The sequence below is a fragment of the Haematobia irritans genome, chromosome 2 (genome assembly GCF_050003625.1).
Source record: "Haematobia irritans isolate KBUSLIRL chromosome 2, ASM5000362v1, whole genome shotgun sequence".
Taxonomy (NCBI): domain Eukaryota; kingdom Metazoa; phylum Arthropoda; class Insecta; order Diptera; family Muscidae; genus Haematobia; species Haematobia irritans.
Window position 1 is genome coordinate 76,880,663 of NC_134398.1, and position 19,349 is coordinate 76,900,011.

General features: G+C 35.1%; 1 pseudogene; it reads left to right on the top strand.

The window, feature by feature from the left end:
• Positions 1 to 1,792: 1,792 nt before the first annotated feature.
• Positions 1,793 to 2,874, top strand: LOC142223035 (cathepsin F-like; annotated as a pseudogene).
• The last annotated feature ends 16,475 nt before the right edge of the window (positions 2,875 to 19,349 follow it).

Consider the following 19,349-nt stretch of genomic DNA (forward strand, 5'->3'; position numbering starts at 1 on the left):
AAATTTTGCATTGACTTGTGATCAATTTCGGAACATCATGTTACAGTTAATTTGAAAAATCTTATTATAGTGCCAGCTCAAGCTAATGGTAAACCATATCTTAAATGCTATCTCATCCACATTCGAGTCAGTTATTAGTTATAGGTATTAGGAATAACAATGAATTATTAGATCATAAGATGTTATTGTATTTATGTATTATTAATTATAGTGTCAAAAATTGGAGAACTGCATAATTGTATAGGCCAATTTAGGCTTTTTGATTATTGATTGAAATAAATGAAATGAAATGAATTTGGTCGGAAACCACATTGACAATAATGAAGCAGTGAGGATTTACTTATGTAATCATATATTTGAAATTTCATCAAATGCTCAACCACTTTTGACAATATCGGCATTATAGATATCGGCCTATATTCTTCACTTCCACTTTCCTTTGGTATCGGAATTACTTTCGCTATCTTCCAGTCAGACGGAAACACAGACGTAATTAACAATGTATTCACAACATGCAGGACATAATGACCAATAAACGGAAACATAATCTTTAAATACTTAAAACCAAATTGGTCATAGCCAACAGAAGTAGCATTGATTTTTCCAAATGCATCTACTAACTCCACATAATCAACCACACCAAAGGAAAATCCATCTACGACATTATCAGGCACAACATCAACATATAAATTGTCTCGCGTCTGATTTGACACAGAAATACGGTTAAGTTCATCAACATTAACATTTTGAAAGACACTGTCACAATCATTACCAACACCTGAATTCCTCAATATTTTCCAAATTTCCTTACCAGACTTATTCTTAAACAAATCCTTATGATATGTCCTCTTAATATTTCTAATAACTCTCTTTGCCTTATTTCTACACTTACAATAGATCTTCCAATTGTCGTCACTTCTATCACGTATGTATACACTATATGCGATGTCCCTCAGAGAAAGATGGTACGTAATCTCTGGAGCCATTCACCATCACGAGATTTAACATAACACTTTCTCACAGGTATGCTATCATGTATGTAATGTAGATTTGCATTTAAAACATGTATTTGAGCATTAACATCTGAGGTAGTATATATATCATCAAACCGACAATAAGATTACGATATTCATAACAATGACTGACAAAACTTTTACGAATACCAAGCGATATAAACATAAATGAGTGATCTGATATACCCGGACAAGCAAATTGATCAGAACAAGACAACAAGTCTGGACAAGACAGTAGGAATAAATCTAGCAAAGACGTGGAACGATGAAAAACATCATAATGTGTTGGCAAGGAATTGTGAACAGCGCTCAAGTTCATCCTATTGACAACACTACGCAGACTCATACTTTTCACAACATCAAACATATTATTATTAAAATCACCCATAATAACAACATTATTGAATCCAACAATTAAATCAGCAATGGATTCTTCCAAGGCAGAGATGTCCCCCTGAGGCAAATACACAACACCAACTAAAGGTGGGTACTATGTTTGTTGGCACGAAAAAAACTTCACTTAACCATTCTTTCGCATGGAAAAATGAGAGTGTTGACAATAGATTTCGAACGAAGAAAACAGCTATTTTGGAACTATTCTGCGTTTATTTCTCAGCAATTTAATTGACAACATCGCCAAACGTCATAATATTTTTACGTATACATACGCAGCAGCTGATTGTTTACATATACGCATTCATAATAATTTTTTGAAGTGTTTTTCTACCAGTTTTTGAATTGTTTTGAACCAAATCTCACAAAGCACTGGACAATAATAATCCAAATGGACAATAATAATCCAAACTTTTACATCCGAAGCAATTGACAATCCGTTCAGCAACAAACTTAATTCAGTAACAAAACAATTGGTGAAAAACGCTACTCGTTCATTGGAATATGCCGAAAAGAAGACACATAAGGAACAAAATCATCATAGTTTGAATAAAGTCGAATATCTTAAAATCGTCGTTATCACACCACCATGGAAAGACAAATGCGTGTGAGAATTTTGAAGCAAAATTTAAAAATCATACAGGATTTGAATGCAAATGAGCGTGGTAGTGCCAAATATGGTATCACTGAATTTGCTGATTTGACCAGTACCGAATATAAACAACGTACCGGCATGTGGCAACGAGATGAGGGTAATGCTGCTTTAACCCCTAAAACTGAAATTCCAGACATTGAATTGCCCAAAGAATTCGATTGGAGAGAAAAGGTCAATGTGTCTCTTGCTGGGCTTTTAGTGTTACCGGCAATGTCGAAGATTTGCATGATGTCAGGACTGATAAACTGGAACAATATTCCGAGCAGGAATTATTAGATTGTGATACAACAGATTCAGCTTGTAATGGTGGTTTGCACGATAATGCTTATGATGCCATTGAGAAAATTGGAGGTTTAGGACTTGAACTTGAAATGAATTTCCCTATCATCCATGTTAAAGTAAAAGGTCATGTTGATTTACCCAAAAACTCATACATGTGGTGGCTGTCTGTACAACTCTTTCAAAGGTTTTTGTGCAGCCATCATGGAAATACAAACCATACCATTTCTCATACTTAATACCACCACTCCATACCCAATAAATTTTCATCTAGTTTTTTTTTCTCACATATATATTTTTTTCTTCGTCTTACGATATTGTTACTTCCTTATTACTTTTTGTCAAACGAAAGTATAGTGTATAATGTAAAGTTCATATTCAAATTCAATAAACTTAAGCCCATAACTCACGTTCAAGGGTAGTTCCTAAGCCAAAGTCACTGTTCCCGACTTATAATTCGTCACAAAGGGATGTTAGAGTTCTATACCAGAGACTATCTCAGTCACGTAATAAAATTGAATTGATAAAATGCAAGTTATATGGACAATGAATGTCGCTGAGTGAAATTTAAAAGCAACAATTAAATTAAATCGCTTCATTCCAGCCTATCGCACTGATCAACATCAGTCCAAAATGATTGCAAGCATGAGTGCAATACATGAAAATTATTTTGCTATTTAAATAAAAACAAGTTAGGCTAGATGGTGGTTGCTAGTTTATTACGAAAATACCACTCCATGTTATTTTTATTTCGTCAATCGATCGTATAACAATTTTAAATAACAACGCGAACCACTTTTGCATTATAATTTAACACAAATCATTTGAATAAATAAATTATTTCTTAATTCACATTACAAATGGCGCCATGTTTTCAAACTAACTAATCTCAACATATGGAAGGATTTAACACGACCTAATTAGGGACTATGCGCTTTATGTCAGTTTTTCAACTCGAAAAAAACAAAGTACCACAAACGAAAAGATATTTCGGTAGTTTTTCGCATTTTTGGTTTTGTATGGGATTTCGCTGCGGAAACCGAACATAGTACCAACCTTAACACTGAATTCCCATTATATATCAATTCCCAAAAGATATGTTCTACGCTACCACTAGAGCTGCTTTTGCTAACTACCCTATGTTTAATATTCTTAGAAATATATATTGCCACACCGCCACCTCTGCAATCAGGTCGATCATTTCTACACCCTCAAAAAAAATCGCTTCTTTAACATATGTTCCAAACATATTTTGCAGGAAGCACATATATTATTGCATACTGCCGAAACCTTAATATGTTTGTTTTATGTGAACATATTATATGTTTGGAAGCATTTTGAGCCAAAAATATTATATGCTTGGAAGAATTTTTCCCAAACACGATTGTGCTCATTCCCTAACATACTCGTAATTTCCACTTCCACGAAATTTTTTAGTTATTGGCACCTTTCTCTGTAATACAAATAATGTTGAAGAAATTATTCACTTTTATAAATTTTTTAAATTTTACCTTTCGCCTGCACGGAGAATCGAACCGAGGACCATACAGTTTGTAAGCCATTTTAAGTTACATTTATATAGCATAGTTTGCAGCGCCCACGAGCCCATGCAAACATAACATTATTTAACAGAAACATACATTTGTTTGCCACGTGGAGCAGTGGTTAGCATGTCTGCCTTGCATGCAAAGGGTCGTGGGTTCAATCCCTGCTCCGACCGAACATTTTTTTTTGTTTTTGTTTTTTTTTTTTTTTTAATTTACACATTTATATTTATACTATATTAATTTTTTTAAATGAAACATCGAAATGTGCGTTATTAAAGATTTATAGTCAGTAACAGTGCTTGATATAAACGAAATTGAATGATTTTTGGATAAAATATTATTTTTTATTGCAAAAATAACAATCTTGTAATAAAAAACTGTTTTTGTACAAAACTTTAAAATTTGGAAGGAATTCAAAAACTAACAAAGAAGAACGTGGAGTCGAGTATAAACATACATACATAATTTTATAATATAAACATAAATTTATTTAGGAGTGAACAGTTTTTTACTAGCATTTAACACCATCGCTCTAAAATTCCTTTTATTTTTCTTTAATAATTAATTTTAAAGAAAATAAACTTTTTAAATTGTTTTAGCTGTAAAAGTCGAACTTAATGCCCGCTTTTATATTTGATGGTGTCCGTCAACTCCTCGTAGACTACTTTTTAATAAAGAGAAACTAAACTTTGTTTTTTTACATTTTACTGTGTAATTTTTCACTATTTCCTCCTTATTTCATTTTACCGTCCTTACTCTAAAAAGAGTATAGTGCCCTTTCGTTATTTTTATGAAGACCCCTGATTTTTTTTAACGAACCAAAAAAAAAAATAATGCCAAAATGATAAACAAAACACATGTCCACACATACATAAAATGCTGCTCTCAAGGCGAAAACATAAGCTGTTTGTTTTTCAAATGTCTATTCTCTTGGTTCAGAATGTATATTCTCTTTATTCAAATTAAATAATATTTAGACTTAAACATATCAAATTTTTGGCCTTATCATAAAACAGTTTTCCGAAACAACATACAAGCGGTTTCACAGAAATTGTTCTCTTTTGACTCTTTTGCTGTGTTATATTGATATCTTTCGTTAACTCTCCCGGTTTCCATCTCTATTTCTCTCTATACTCTCTCTGTCGCTTTGAATAAAATATCACAACATATGTATGTTTAGTTGAAATTTGTAAATTTATATATGTTTGTATTCACACATATGATTTTTGTGAAACATTCATGCCCCAAACATAATATATTCTAACATATTAACATAGACGTCCCAAACATTTAGTGTTAGTTTAGGAAAATTACATGTTCGCACTTAAATATATTGTGGTTTAAAATCGTGCCCGAAACACATTTTGTTTATATCGGAACATATGAAAAACATATTTTTCTAACAGTGTATATATCTTATAACCCTGTATACGAACCGCACTGGAGGATACAGTGGACTTTAGCCAAGTCTCAGTTACAGCAAAAACATCCAAATGCCCCCTTCCAATATGCTTCTAATCTCACTAATTTTAAAAGAATTGTGATTAACTTTAAAACTGCGCATATTGATATGGCCAACATTTAAATTGTTCTTGAAATTACATAACTTTGAAGATAAAAAAACTATTATTGTCTATAAAAAGGCCTAAATTTGTAGACAAGTTCATATTTTAAGTTCTAATAACCCAGAAAATCTCTTTAAAAAATATGAAGAATATGTAAATACATTAATAAAAAAAAAATAAAAAGCTTATACTACTCGATAGCAATAGGAACATTTTCAATAGCTGCCACTACAGCTCCTGCTGCATTTAAAATCTCAGCACACTGTTTCAAGTTGTATTCACTTTCTACACCATCTGCTTGCGTTCAGCATTAAACAGCTTAAATTTGGAAATAATTTTTAATCTCCATAATTTTCGGCACATAAACATCAATCTTGACGCAGAGCGATTAAGATGGTCATTGAAGTATACTCTGCTTTTTGGCGAACCACTTATTATATCATAAAGCCAAAGTCGATCACGCTTATGATAATTGGCCATGATCATATCCCTATCATAAATCGAATTGAATTTAACCAGAACATATCTGCCTTTAGATATATAACAGCAATGGTGAATGAAATATTTACTCCGCAAAGCTCAATAGCCTTTACAATAGGCTCACGTAGTTTTTTTTTTATTCCTTTAGAGATGCCTGTTATTATTATGTTAGCTCTATTATGTCTTCTACAGTCTATATCAACCTGGCCTCTCTCATCCTGAATGTCATTTGCATAAGTTTTTTCCAATTGCTTGACTACTGCTAAACAATTTTGAACAGTAGCTTCAATATTACATATTCTCTGTTCATATTCCTCCTTCAACGCTTTTACAACATCATCCATTTTCTGACTTAATTCGTCCATTTGTTTTTGCAATCCAATTTTGTATTGACTTGCTTTTCAAAACATGCAATAGAGAAATCAACATTGGACCGTATATCACCGGAGCTATCATTTTGTTCAATAACAGTAGAATTATGCTTTGGGGCATCTTGTTCAGTATCTTGTTCCTGATACTGAACATCTTTATTAGCATTGCAATTATTGCATCTAAATTGAAACATTCCACTTTTTCTATTGCTATATAAGAATGCATGTTGGTCCTTGGTAACATTTGCACATTTTATATGGTAAAATTCACCACGTAGACCACAACCAACACTAAATAGATTATTTTTCACCAAACAATTGCAAATAGGGCAAGAATATGTTTTGTTTTGCGACGGCATTATGTATAGATCCAGATACAATACGTATATATCTATTCGATGCAACGCAAGCGAAACAAACACCAACATCCAAAAATTAATCCAAAGTAAACAATCCAAAACACCTGATCATATAAAAACATCAAACGTACACAACAACAAAGAGGGCAATCTCTTATGAGGTAGTATTATTATTTTGAAGTCAACAGAAACAGATGTCACAGAATAGCGGCATGCAGACCAACAGCTTTCCAGTAATAATATACGAACCAAACAATCAGTTGTTGTCCAATGCTTCAGGCGAGATCACACATACATTCGGCGGTAAAAAATATGTTTTGTGTTGATTGCTTCTTCTTCTTCACCAAACAATAGGCAATTGTTGTTGTATACCAATTTATGATGTTCTTGAAGTTAAAGTCAGATTAATTTAATTTTATTGGCATAAAATCCATACGATATAATTAACGTCAGCAATTGTTTATATATATTCAATGGTTTCTTCTACTTCAGATAATTCTATTTACACTGTTTTATGAAATTTTCCAGGAACAATTAACAATCAAAGATCAAAAAAAGTTTCAGGTCAGTTAATCAGTCCAAGTGTCTGTTGGAGATATCCACCCCATCTGCTGTTCTTAAAACTAGCAGCTTATGTGTTCTCTTCGTCTCCAATACATACCGATAACACCCTAATGCCGGTTAGTCCATTCTTGCTCTCAAGCAAGTTCACATTTGTCACAATATCGTATTTCCAATGCAAACTACCAAGTGGAGTCTACTCACACATTCAGATCACAAATCAAAACAGAGAGAAAGAAGAAGAGAGGACTGTTTTAGATTTTATTGTACTATTCTTTATTCTATAATGTTTTATTTTTTTTCTTTTTTTTATTTACTTAATTTTCTAAATGCCAACAAAATAAAAATATGTAACAAAGAGAAATTACAAGTAATAGTATACAAACATTTTATTCCAAAGAAATGACAAAATTTTTCTACATACTTCTTTATTTCTTCTCTTCTACCTTACAAACTTACCAAATAGATACAGCGCTGTATTAAAAAAATACATTAAAGGAAAATAAAATAGTTATATATAATAAAATATTATTCTTTTTTTTCAATCTGCAATCAAGAGATATTCAGGCATTCTTCATTTGCTTATTACAGGTTTATTTGTTTGATCAATTCTCGTTTGACAATAATTTATTTTGTTTTTTTTTTTCTTTTTCCTTGTTCTTGTTCTCGTTTCGGAGAGAAAAAAACCAAAACAAAATAGAAATAACGAAATTAACGAAAATAAATAGAACTTTAAAATGTTCTCTATTTCATAACATTTGCTTCGGTTAGGTTAGGTTAGGTTAGGTGGCAGCTCGATGTATCAGGCTCATTTAGACTATTCAGTCCATTGTGATACCACATTGGTGAACTTCTCTCTTATAACTGAGTGCTGCCCGATTCCATGTTAAGCTCAATGAGACGTATTTAATAACTCGATAATTAAAACACCGTTGTTTTCAAAAAACGACAATCTACAATTTATTTGCTTAACGATAGGTTTCACTTATTTGCTCTACGATGTGTACTGTATGACTTTTAGCTTACGACTGACTTCGCAGCTCCGTACGGGCGATATCGCACATTTTTATCGGCTTATGCTCATTGTCTTGGCTACAATCATCTGGAACATTCTACTAGCTGGCAGATGTCGCACAGGCATAAATGATTATGGTCATATTACTACAACTTTAACAATAAGCAATGAAGATAACAAATCAAAAGGTGTTACTTTACAATGAACGATTGGGAAACTAAGAACACAAAAGATGTTTAGGAAAGTACTAGAAAATAAAGAAATGATTTTGACAAGTGATGGCGTAATTTGACCGTTACAATTTGAAATTTTAAATTAACAGAAACTAATTTCAATAAACTTAAATCTAGAAATATCGAATTCGTAACACTGCCTGTCGCTTAACCCTTTTCGTCCCGAATAGGCACAGAACCCGTTCCGTAAAGAGCCAATCGTTCCAGGTGTACAACTTTCATCTTTGATCTAGGGCTGTCATCCTTTTGAATGCGGTATACCACATCATTGATCTTCTTGATGACATTATATGGGCCTTCCCACTGTGTTTGTAGTTTAGGACATAATCCTTTCTTTCGTTGCGGATTAAAAAGCAGAAGCAATTGTCCTTCTTGGAAGCCATCAGTATTTGCAGTACGATCATATCTCGACTTCATCCTGTTGCTGACCATTTTTATTTTGTTTCGCACTGATTCGTGAACTTCGCCAAACGTGTTTGGTATGTCGTTACTGTTTTCTTCTATGGCGAGCTCATTGGGTGTAGCGCCGAATATCAAATCTCCGGGCAACTTCAATTCCGTTCCGAATAGGACCTTGGCCGATGTTCGTGACGTAGAATCATGTATGGCTGATCTATACGACAGCAAAAACTTTGGTATATGCTCGTCCCAGTCTCGTTGGGCGTTATCCACCACCTTTCGAAAATGTTCTTCCAGAGTGCGATTAAACCTTTCTACCATGCCATCAGACTGTGGATGCAATGGCGTAGTCCTTGTTTTCTTGATACCAAGGGAGTCACACATCTCTTGGAATATGGCCGATTCCAAATTTCTTTCCTGGTCTGAGTGTATCTCCAAGAACTGGATATGTCGCTACGGTGTGCCGAAGTAATCCATGACCACAAGGACATACCGGTTTCCAGAATCACTTACTGGGAAAGGGCCTGTAACGTCCATTGCTATTATTTCATATGGCGCTCCTGGCCTATACTCTTGCATAAGACCTCTACTATTTCATCTTGGCCTTTTCGCCTTTATGCACTTCTCGCAATTTGCCACCCATTCAGCAATTGATTTCTGGCATCCAACCCAGTAGAATCGTTGCTTCACTTTCTCGGCTGTTTTGGTTATTCCCAAGTGACCTCCATTAGGTCCATTTGGGAGCCACCGTGGTGCAATGGTTAGCATGCCCGCCTTGCATACACAAGGTCGTGGGTTCGATTCCTGCTACGACCGAACACCAAAAAGTTTTTTCAGCGGTGGATTATCCCACCTCAGTAATGCTGGTGACATTTCTGAGGGTTTCAAAGCTTCTCTAAGTGGTTTCACTGGAATGTGGAACGCCGTTCGGACTCGGCTATAAAAAGGAGGTCCCTTGTCATTGAGTTTAACATGGAATCGGGCAGCACTCAGTGATAAGAGAGAAGTTCACCACTGTGGTATCACAATGGACTGAATAGTCTAAGTGAGCCCGATACATCGGGCTGCCACATAACCTAACCTAACCTAACCTAGGTCCATTGTGGAATTCCGTCAAAACATCTATTATTTTAGAATCCGGTACGATGATTAAATTTCAGCTGCTCTTACCATCTTCGCTTTCCCAGTTACGTTGCAGGGTTTCATTGACCAGACATAGACTGTCCCATTGAGCCCAGTATGATTTCGTAAGTGGGCTTTCGGCTGCGATGTCTTTCTTGCTGGGTTTCTTATCTTCTTCCTTCGCCGAAATAATTTTGCTCAAAATAGGATTTTTACGCTGTTCTGCTGGCCAGTCCACTCCAGATTCGACGTTCAACAGCCTGATATCCACGATTTCTTCCTTATGTTGTTCATTGAAGATGAACCACGTAGTGGACGTCCATAAACAGCAACAACAACAGAAATTGTAGCCAAAGTGCATGATATGGTATTAAATGATCGACGAATAAAAGTGCGTGAAATTGCTAATATCATGGGCATCTCAAATGATCGAGTCCATTTAATTTTGCATGAAGAACTACAGATGAGAAAGCTTTCTGCCGCATTTGTTAACAGTCGATCAAAAACGCATAAGAATGAACATTTCTCAAGCTCGTTAGGATCGTTTTAAGCGAAATAAAATGGATTTTAAGCGTCGTTTAATAACTGTTGATGAGACATGGATCCACCACTATACTCCACAGACAAAACAACAATCCAAACAATAGATTGAAGCTGGAGGAAGTGCCTCAAAGGAGGCAAAAACAATTCAATCGGCTGGTAAGGTTATGGTAACGGTTTTTTGGGACTTCAATAAATAAGATTTAGGGTCCGCAATATATAAATTTTTTGATTGAAATTTATTGCCAATATCAATTAATAATTTAATCGAATCAATCAAAAAGTTTATTGATTTTTGTCGCGAAATTAATTAAAAATTTAATTGATTCAATTAAAACAATGATTGAATTTTATGCCAAAAACCAATCACTTTTTTAATTGATTCAATCACACAATTAATTGATTCTGTGACAAAAGTCAATTAAATTTTCAATTGAAAATCGTGTTGGTTTTCAATCAAACTGGGTGATTGACACTATCATTTTCGTGATTGAAGACATTTCAATTACAAAATTGATTGAATCCGCAATTTTCGTGATTGAAATCAAAAAAAAAAAAAAAAAAATTTGTGTAGAAGTTAAATTTCTCGATTTTAGTTCTCGAGCTCATTCGGATAATAGGGGTAAAAATCGACAGAATTTATATTTAAAATCATATAACCAGAGTCATATCTTTGAATTCTCTTGCAAGTTTAGGAAGATTCCTCCAAACTCAAACAAAAATGTTTTTATAAATTAATATTCTGATGTAGTGTCCACATGAAGAAACTTTAAATTTAACCTCGGGAAGGGCACCACTTGAATCGATCTTCTTGATATATGCTTAATCAAATTAACCTGAAACTAACATATTATATTTGATTGATCTGCTAGCCGAAATTGTGAAATTTTCGATTCAAAAATTTAAAACGAAAAAAATTGACGTGATATGTAAAGTTATACGTACATAATTTTTACACATAATGTGTGAATAATTTAAGTGTGGAAATTTTTAATTAAACTATTTTTACAAGTCGCGCTATCACGCCGATATGACAAAATAAATAAATATTTTTCGACAATTTCAAGAAATTTTATTAGACTAAATTATGCGGGTTGAAAAATTATTGTTTCTCTTACGTATGTTCGAAACATATTGTTACGTCTTTTTATGTTGTGGCGTGTTAAATAACCCGATAATTAAAACACGGTTCTTTTCAAATAACGACTATCTACAATTTATTTGCTTAACGATATGTTTCACTTATTTTCTCTACGATGTGTGCTGTATGACTTTTAGCTTACGACTGACTTGACAGCTCCCTCTGTCAGGGGTTTATATAGCGATATATGACGAATTCGAACATTCTGGCTAATCTTGCCTACAACAATCTAGAACAATTACTTAGTCTTGCCTACGACTTTCTAGAGCAATCTACAATCTAGATGTTGCACATATTTATCTAGCACATATTCAACTGGTTATCTTCATTCTCTTGCCTACAACCATCTAGACTATTCTACTAGTACCTGGCAATGTCGCACATCCATATCTGATTATGCTCAGCCATCAAGTATCTCGTAATTTATCTGCAGATGATTGTGCTCATATTACTACAACAATAACAATAAGCAATGAAGATAACAAAACAAAAGGGGTTACTTTACAATGAACGATTGAGAAAGAACACAAAAGATGTTTTGGAAAGTATTAGAAAATAAAATTGTGACGTAATCTAATTGAAATTAACGGAAACTAATTTAAATAAACTTAAATCTAGAAATATCTAATTCGTAACACTGCCTCCCGCTTAAGCCTGTTCGTCCCGAACTGATTCGAAAACTTCACCAAATGTGTTTGGTATGTCGTTACTGTTTTCTTCCATGGCGAGATCATTAGGCCTAGCGCCGATTAATAAATCTTCAGGCAACTTCAATTCGGTTCCGAATAGAACCTTGGCCGGTGTTCGTGACGTAGAATCATACATGACAGATCTATAGGACAGCAAAAACTTTGGTATAACATATGCTCATCCCAGTCTCGTGGCCGTTGTCCACAACCTTTCGAAGATTTTCCTCCAGAATACGATTAAATCTTTCAACCATGTCATCGGACTGTGGGTATAATGGCGTAGTCCTATTTTTCTTGATATCAAGGGAGTCACATCTCTTTGAATATGGCCGATTCAAAGTTTCTTCCTTGGTGTGAGTGTATCTCGGATGGCACTCCGTAGCGACATATCCAGTTCTTGTCGACTACTTCCTCAATCGTCTTCGCCTCTTGGTTTGGAATGGCATAAACTTCTGGCCACTTGCTGAAGTAGTCCATGACCACAAAGACATATCGGTTTCCAGAATCACTTACTGGGAAAGGGCCTGCAACGTCCATTGCTATCCTTTCAAAGGGAGCTCCTGGCCTATAATCTTGCATAAGACCTCTACTTTTTCGTCTTGAACCTTTCGCCTTAATGCACTTCTCGCAATTGGCCACCCATTCAGCAATTGATTTCTGGCATCCAACCCAGTAAAATTGTTGCTTCACTTTCTCGCCAGTTATATTTATTCCCAGTTGACCTCCACTAGATCCATTGTTGAATTCCAAACATCAAAACATCTCTTATTTTAGAATCAGGTATGATGATTAAATTTCGGCTGCTCTTACCATCTTCGCTTTCCCATTTACGTTGCAGGGTTCCTTGACCAGACATAGACTGTCCCATTGAGCCTTTCGAGCAGTGTTTGCACTCGACATTACAAGGTCGACGTGACAAGGCGTCCTCATCGGTGGATATGTCCTCTGCTGTCACATGATGACCCAAGTACACGCAAAATCGGGTCCTTCAATCTTTCTTTTTGAGTAGTGCAACTGGTGAGCACCAAGGACTTGATTATTCCTCGATTACACCACTTTCCGCCATTTCCTAAACGAGCTTTTGAACCTCATCTCGTTTTGCTAGAGGAACACTTCGTAGGGCCTGTTTTATGGGTCTTTCTTCTGTGGTGTTTATTTCATGCTTCACCACAGATGTTCTTCCTTGAATTTTCTTTTCAATGGCAAAGGCTGAGGCATTTTTCCATAACAATTGCTTGGCTTTATTTTTCTCGGAGGTGATAGATGACGTGTCCAAGCTTCGACATAACCTTCCAAATGTTTCTTCGCTTCATCATGTGTCTTTGGCGATTTGCTTTTCAAGTTGACTATTGCTTCAGCAGGAGTACATTTGCCAATGTCAGAAAATTTTCCAATATGCCCGTGATCGTCAGACAAGTTCAAGGCACGAATTCGTATCAATCTCTCTTCATTCGTTGTTACCAGGGCATTTGCTATCAAGATGTTGTTGTTTTTGTTTTCTGCTGGTTCAACAACCCACAATTGGCAGACTTCACAATCTCCGTTCATAGAAACCCATATAATTGCTTCGGTATACGGTGGTATTGACTCTGGCTGGCTCGTTGACACGATGAACTCATAATTAACGGATTTGTTAGCAATAGTTAACTTTACGGCGACCTTTCCATACACTGTTGCAGGTTCCCCTGTAGCCGTGCATAGCCTGACTCCAATAAAAATCTCTTACACTATTCTCTTTAAGCTGCCTTTACATTTTTTTTAATGTTCCAAGTAGTATTAGAGATATCGTTCAAGTTTTGCAAAAAAAATTGATTTTTTTGACAATTGTTTTTTTTTATCTTTGAAAAATCCTAAAAAATCAAAATGGTACAAAAATCGCAGTTTTATTCCAGAAAGCTTTATTTCATTACAATCGGCGCACAACTTTTGATTTTATTCACGATTTACTGAATTGATATAAATAAATCGCGATTTCCATACATACCCAGCAAAAAAGTGTCGCCAAAAAAGTAATGAAAATGTTCTGGATCCGGAAGTGGTGCAAAATTGACGCAGAAGCGATGAATTTAATATGGGCTTGTCATAGGACGGAAGTCCTCCATTTCAACAGCCGTTGCACTGAATTTGCATCACTTCTTTTGGTGTGATCCGAATTCAATGTTTTGGATGTAAATTAAAAAATTCTGTGATATTTTGTCAAATAAATAATTTTTATAATTTCTAATGGATTCTAACGCCTGTCGGAAAATTCTGACCTCAAATATTTTAAAAAATTCACAATTTTTTCAGATTGGATTTAGCAATTTTTCGACAAAATTTAAATGATTTGTATCATTTTATGAATTCTTACTCTATTTTTAACATATTTGAAACAAAAAAGTTAAAATTACCCATTCAAAGCATGAAAAAACCAAGTTATAAAAAATTGAATTAAAAGAACTTCATTGGTAGTTAAAGTAAAGAACATCATTGGGAGTGCATCTTCTGGAAGTGTGCCTTTGGAAGAACTTCCAAATAACATTTTCTAATGGGTAAGTGTTTCTATGTAATAAGTTTATTTTTGTTACGGTTCTGTTGATGAAGAATGGAATATCGTTTTTAAGGTTATTTGGGACACTGAATCCAAATCTGCAATTGGTTTTTTTCTATCAGCTTTCGAGATATACCGTTATGTTCAAAATTAAGGCACTTCCGCTACATATATTGCAAAAAAAGTTAGTTAAATATATTTCGAATAAAATTAGTTTTATTTCATTATAATCGGTCCACAACTATTGATTTTGTTAATTTCTATCAACTATACAACACAAAAAGTGAAATTTTAAGAAAAAAAAAAACTTTTAATACACAATTATTACAATGTAATTACAACTCATCGAAGATAAGATTTTCTTTTATAAGATTTTCTTAAATAATCTTGTTTAGAGGGATTATTTTTAATGCTCCAGCAATAGGCCGCCATCCTATGCTTATCCCTGTGACCCTGGTACCGCTTCTCTATAGTACGGATATATTGATGGAAACCTTCACCTTGTTCTTCACTGAAGTCTCCAAGATTTTCAGGGAAACAATCCAAGTGACTGTGTAGATAGTGCAGCTTAATGCTCATATTACAACCAAGCTGCTTGAAATGGGACAACATGTTATCCACGTGCTCCCAGTAGTGATAACCCTTTTTGTTTCCCAGGAAATTGCACACAATCCAAACAAACTCATTCCAAGCATTTCTTTCAATATCTGTCATTGAAGTACCAAAATTTTCATCATTGATTAATAATCTGAATTGAGGGCCATCAAAAATGCCAGCTTTCAGTTTCTCCGAACTCAAATTGGTGAACTTTCTACTGATATATCTAAAACAATCACCGTCCTTGTTGAGAGCTTTGACAAATTGTTTCATAAGTCCTAGCTTGATATTGTTCTTTAGCTTTAGTTGAATGTGCAATCGGCAACGAACCCAATTTATTTCCGTTATGCAGAAGTACACATTTTAGGCTGCGTTTAGAAGAATCTATAAATAGTCGCCAGTCATTTAGATCATACCTCTCTAATCCCATCGCAGTTACTAAACCAGGAACATCTGAACAATAAACAAATTCATCGTCTTCGGAAAAAAATTGAAGTAAGTTTTTTCTCCGTTACGGTAGTATGAAATTGTTGTTCCTTGGGTTAACAGATTTTTTTGCTTTAATCGAGAAGCCAGAATTTCAGATGCTTTTTTAGAGAGTCCAAGGTCTCTCACTAAATCACTAAGCTCATCCTGATTAAATTGTTCACGTTCATAAGAAATATCTAAAGGCATGCCATCTGATCCAGATTCAGAAATTGATGAAGGAACATTTTGTTGTAGGTCGTGAAAATTGTGTGTAGATGTACATGGTTGTAGTTCTGAATCCTTACTAGAATACAGGACTGGTTGGGTAATAGACAACACGTTAGGATTAATGCCTGTTATGTTGACAGCGCAAAAATAACAATCGTCATAATGATTCGAAGGTTCCCGGCAGATCATTGGTGTTTTATACTTGAAGTGGGTCCTTTGCTTCTTTGCCCATAACCTTAAATACTCTACACAGTTGCTACATACCGTATTAGGAATCCAGTGCTTGTCACGGACTTCCATGGCAAATCCGAAGTATTCAAAATAAACTTTTTTAATAAAATCTGACACACTTTTTCTATTTTTTATAAAAGTGTATTCGCCACATATGTGACAAAAAATAGTTATGATTGATTTTACAGCTGTCTCTTGACGTAGTCATATTTTTTGTCGTTATACTTTTCACTTTCGTAAACACTTGTTGAATGACAAAAATTGGTTGAATACTTCATAATTTTTTACTAAAGTACCTAGAAAAAATTATATCCACAATTTTATTGACGGTCACTTATGAATGAACACATGTGTTAAGGGGAATTTCCTTAAAAAAATTATCCGTTACTTACGGTAAACCACACATCACTTATCTTTTTTTTCATTAATTGACAGTGAACGGACTAGGTGTCATAAAGGAACAATAAAATGTATAGGCGTTTTGAGTTTGCTACCTAGTACTTTTTATTATCTAATTTTTTTAATTCGTAGAATCATAAGAAACTTACCCATTAGAAAATGTTAATTTTTTACGGAAATCGCGATGTATACCAATTCAGTAAATTGTGTAAGAACGACTAAAAGAGAACACTGTTTGGGATTTTTTTTAACTTATTATGTTGAACCGTTTTCAAGTTATTCCAATATATGTAGCGGAAGTGCCTTAATTTTGAACATAACGGAATATCTCGAAAGCTGATAGAAAAAACCTAATTGCAGATATGGATTCAGCGTCCCAAATAACCTTATAAACGATATTCCATTCTTAATCAACAGAACCGTAACAAAAATAGACTTATTACATACAAACACTTACCCATTAGAAAATGTTATTTATGTATAGAAATCGCGATCTATATCAATTCAGTAAATCGGGAATAAAATCAAAAGTTGTGCACCGATTGTAATGAAATAAAGCTCATTTTATTGAAAATATATTTAACTAACTTTTTCTGGAATAAAACTGTGAATTTTGTACCATTTTGATTTTTTAGGATTTTTAAACATAAAAAAAAATTTTTTTTCAAAAAAAAAGTTTTTTGCAAAACTTGAACGATATCTCTAAAACTACTTGGAAAATTGAAGAACAATGTAAAGAACGCTTAAAGAGAATATTGTAAGGGATTTTCTTAATATTTTTTTAATTTAATAAGTTGAACCGTTTTCAAGTTATTCCAATATATGTGACGGAAGTGCCTTTATTTTGAACATAACGGTATATCTCGAAAAGTCGAGCTGATAGAAAGAAACCCGAGAGCAGATTTGGATTCAGCGTTCGTCCCATATCAACTTGGTTTGCTCGCAACCAACCAAAGAAACCCAGCGTCTTCGCCATAGTTCGTCATATTTTACCTCTATCCTGTAATGATAAGAAGGCAGTGGTAGAAAAACGTCCGCTAGGACATTATTCGTTCCACGAGCGCCAGCACATCCGCTTCCTCATTTGCTATTATCCCATAGTGCCCAGGTACCCAGCACAGAGTCACTGAGAACCTTGAGTTCTCTACGACAGCGGCTGACTACCTTAGACCTTATCTCAGCACTGCACAATGCCTTTATAGCTGCTTGACTGTCGATGAAGAAGCTGATATCGCTTCTGAATAACGGCCCCATCAACAGCGACCACAGGTCTTACAACCGCGGTATAAAGCCAGCCAAACAGAGAAGGCCTCATTCCCCATCTCTGCCCGACCAATTTCGGGCACGAGTCCCATTAAAAAAAGCGTCGCCAAAAAAGTAATGGAAATGTTCTTTTTGGATCCGGAAGTGGTGCTAAATTGACGCATAAGCGATGAATTTAACATGGGCTTATATTGCCGCATAGGCCCTCTTTATGCGATCCGCAGTATTCTCCATCCAGTTTAGTTTGGAATCCAAAAGAACTCCCAGGTACCTTGTTGATTTCGAGAGGATCAGCTTCGTGCCCTGAAATTCAGGCGACTTGTAACCGACAACCTTTCTCCTCCTGGTGAACAGTACCAGCTCCGTCTTTCCAGGGTTCACCTCATCTGAAATAGAGTCCAGGAATTTCCCCGATACCATTATCACAATGTCATCCGCGTATGCCACTACCTTGATGCCCCTACTGGTCAGCCCAATCAATACCTCGTTCACCACCAGTAGCCATAGCAAAGGTGATATTACCCCTCCCTGTGGCAATCCTCTAGTGGTCCCTAGTCTTGCCGTATCCTTAATAGTAGAAAGTCGCTCTATCACGCGGATAAAGTCCATTCTTTAGCCTTCCTTGTCTACTTTTTAAAAATTTTCAGGCAGTCTTTGTATTCATTCCATAGCTGCTCGGTACCATGTCTCCTTGCCTCATTATATAGCCTCCTAGACTTCCTCCTTAAATCCATTAATTCCTTCCTCCACAAGGCCTTATGTTTATTATTAGGTGTCCTGCTGGTAGGACACGATCTAACGAAGGAACGTGTAAGCCATTTTTCCACCATGTTCGCTACATCTTCTACCTCCTCTATACTATCTATTTTCTTTTTATTGCCTGGTGTTCTCAAACCTCCCAAATGGGTCCTGAAACTGTTCCAATTTATAATTCTTGGATTCCTGAATTCCTCAACATTTGTCTCCACACCGGTCCCCACATCAAATTCTATGTAATTATGATCCGAGTAACTTATTTCGATAGATACCCTCCAGTTATAGGCTGTCGTCCTTCTGGTAAAATTGCTGAAAGTCAAATCGAGAATTTCCTTCCTCGTACGGGTTTCGAAGGTGAAATCCGTCCCCCTATTGTGAACTTGCAGCTGATTCTCCAGAATGTATTCCATTAAGCTTTCTCCTCTTGAATTCGTGTCTATGTTCGTTTCTAGGCTTCTTTATCATTGTGACCTCCGTTGAGGCCGAATATTTAGTTCTATTTCTCTTGCGTCGTC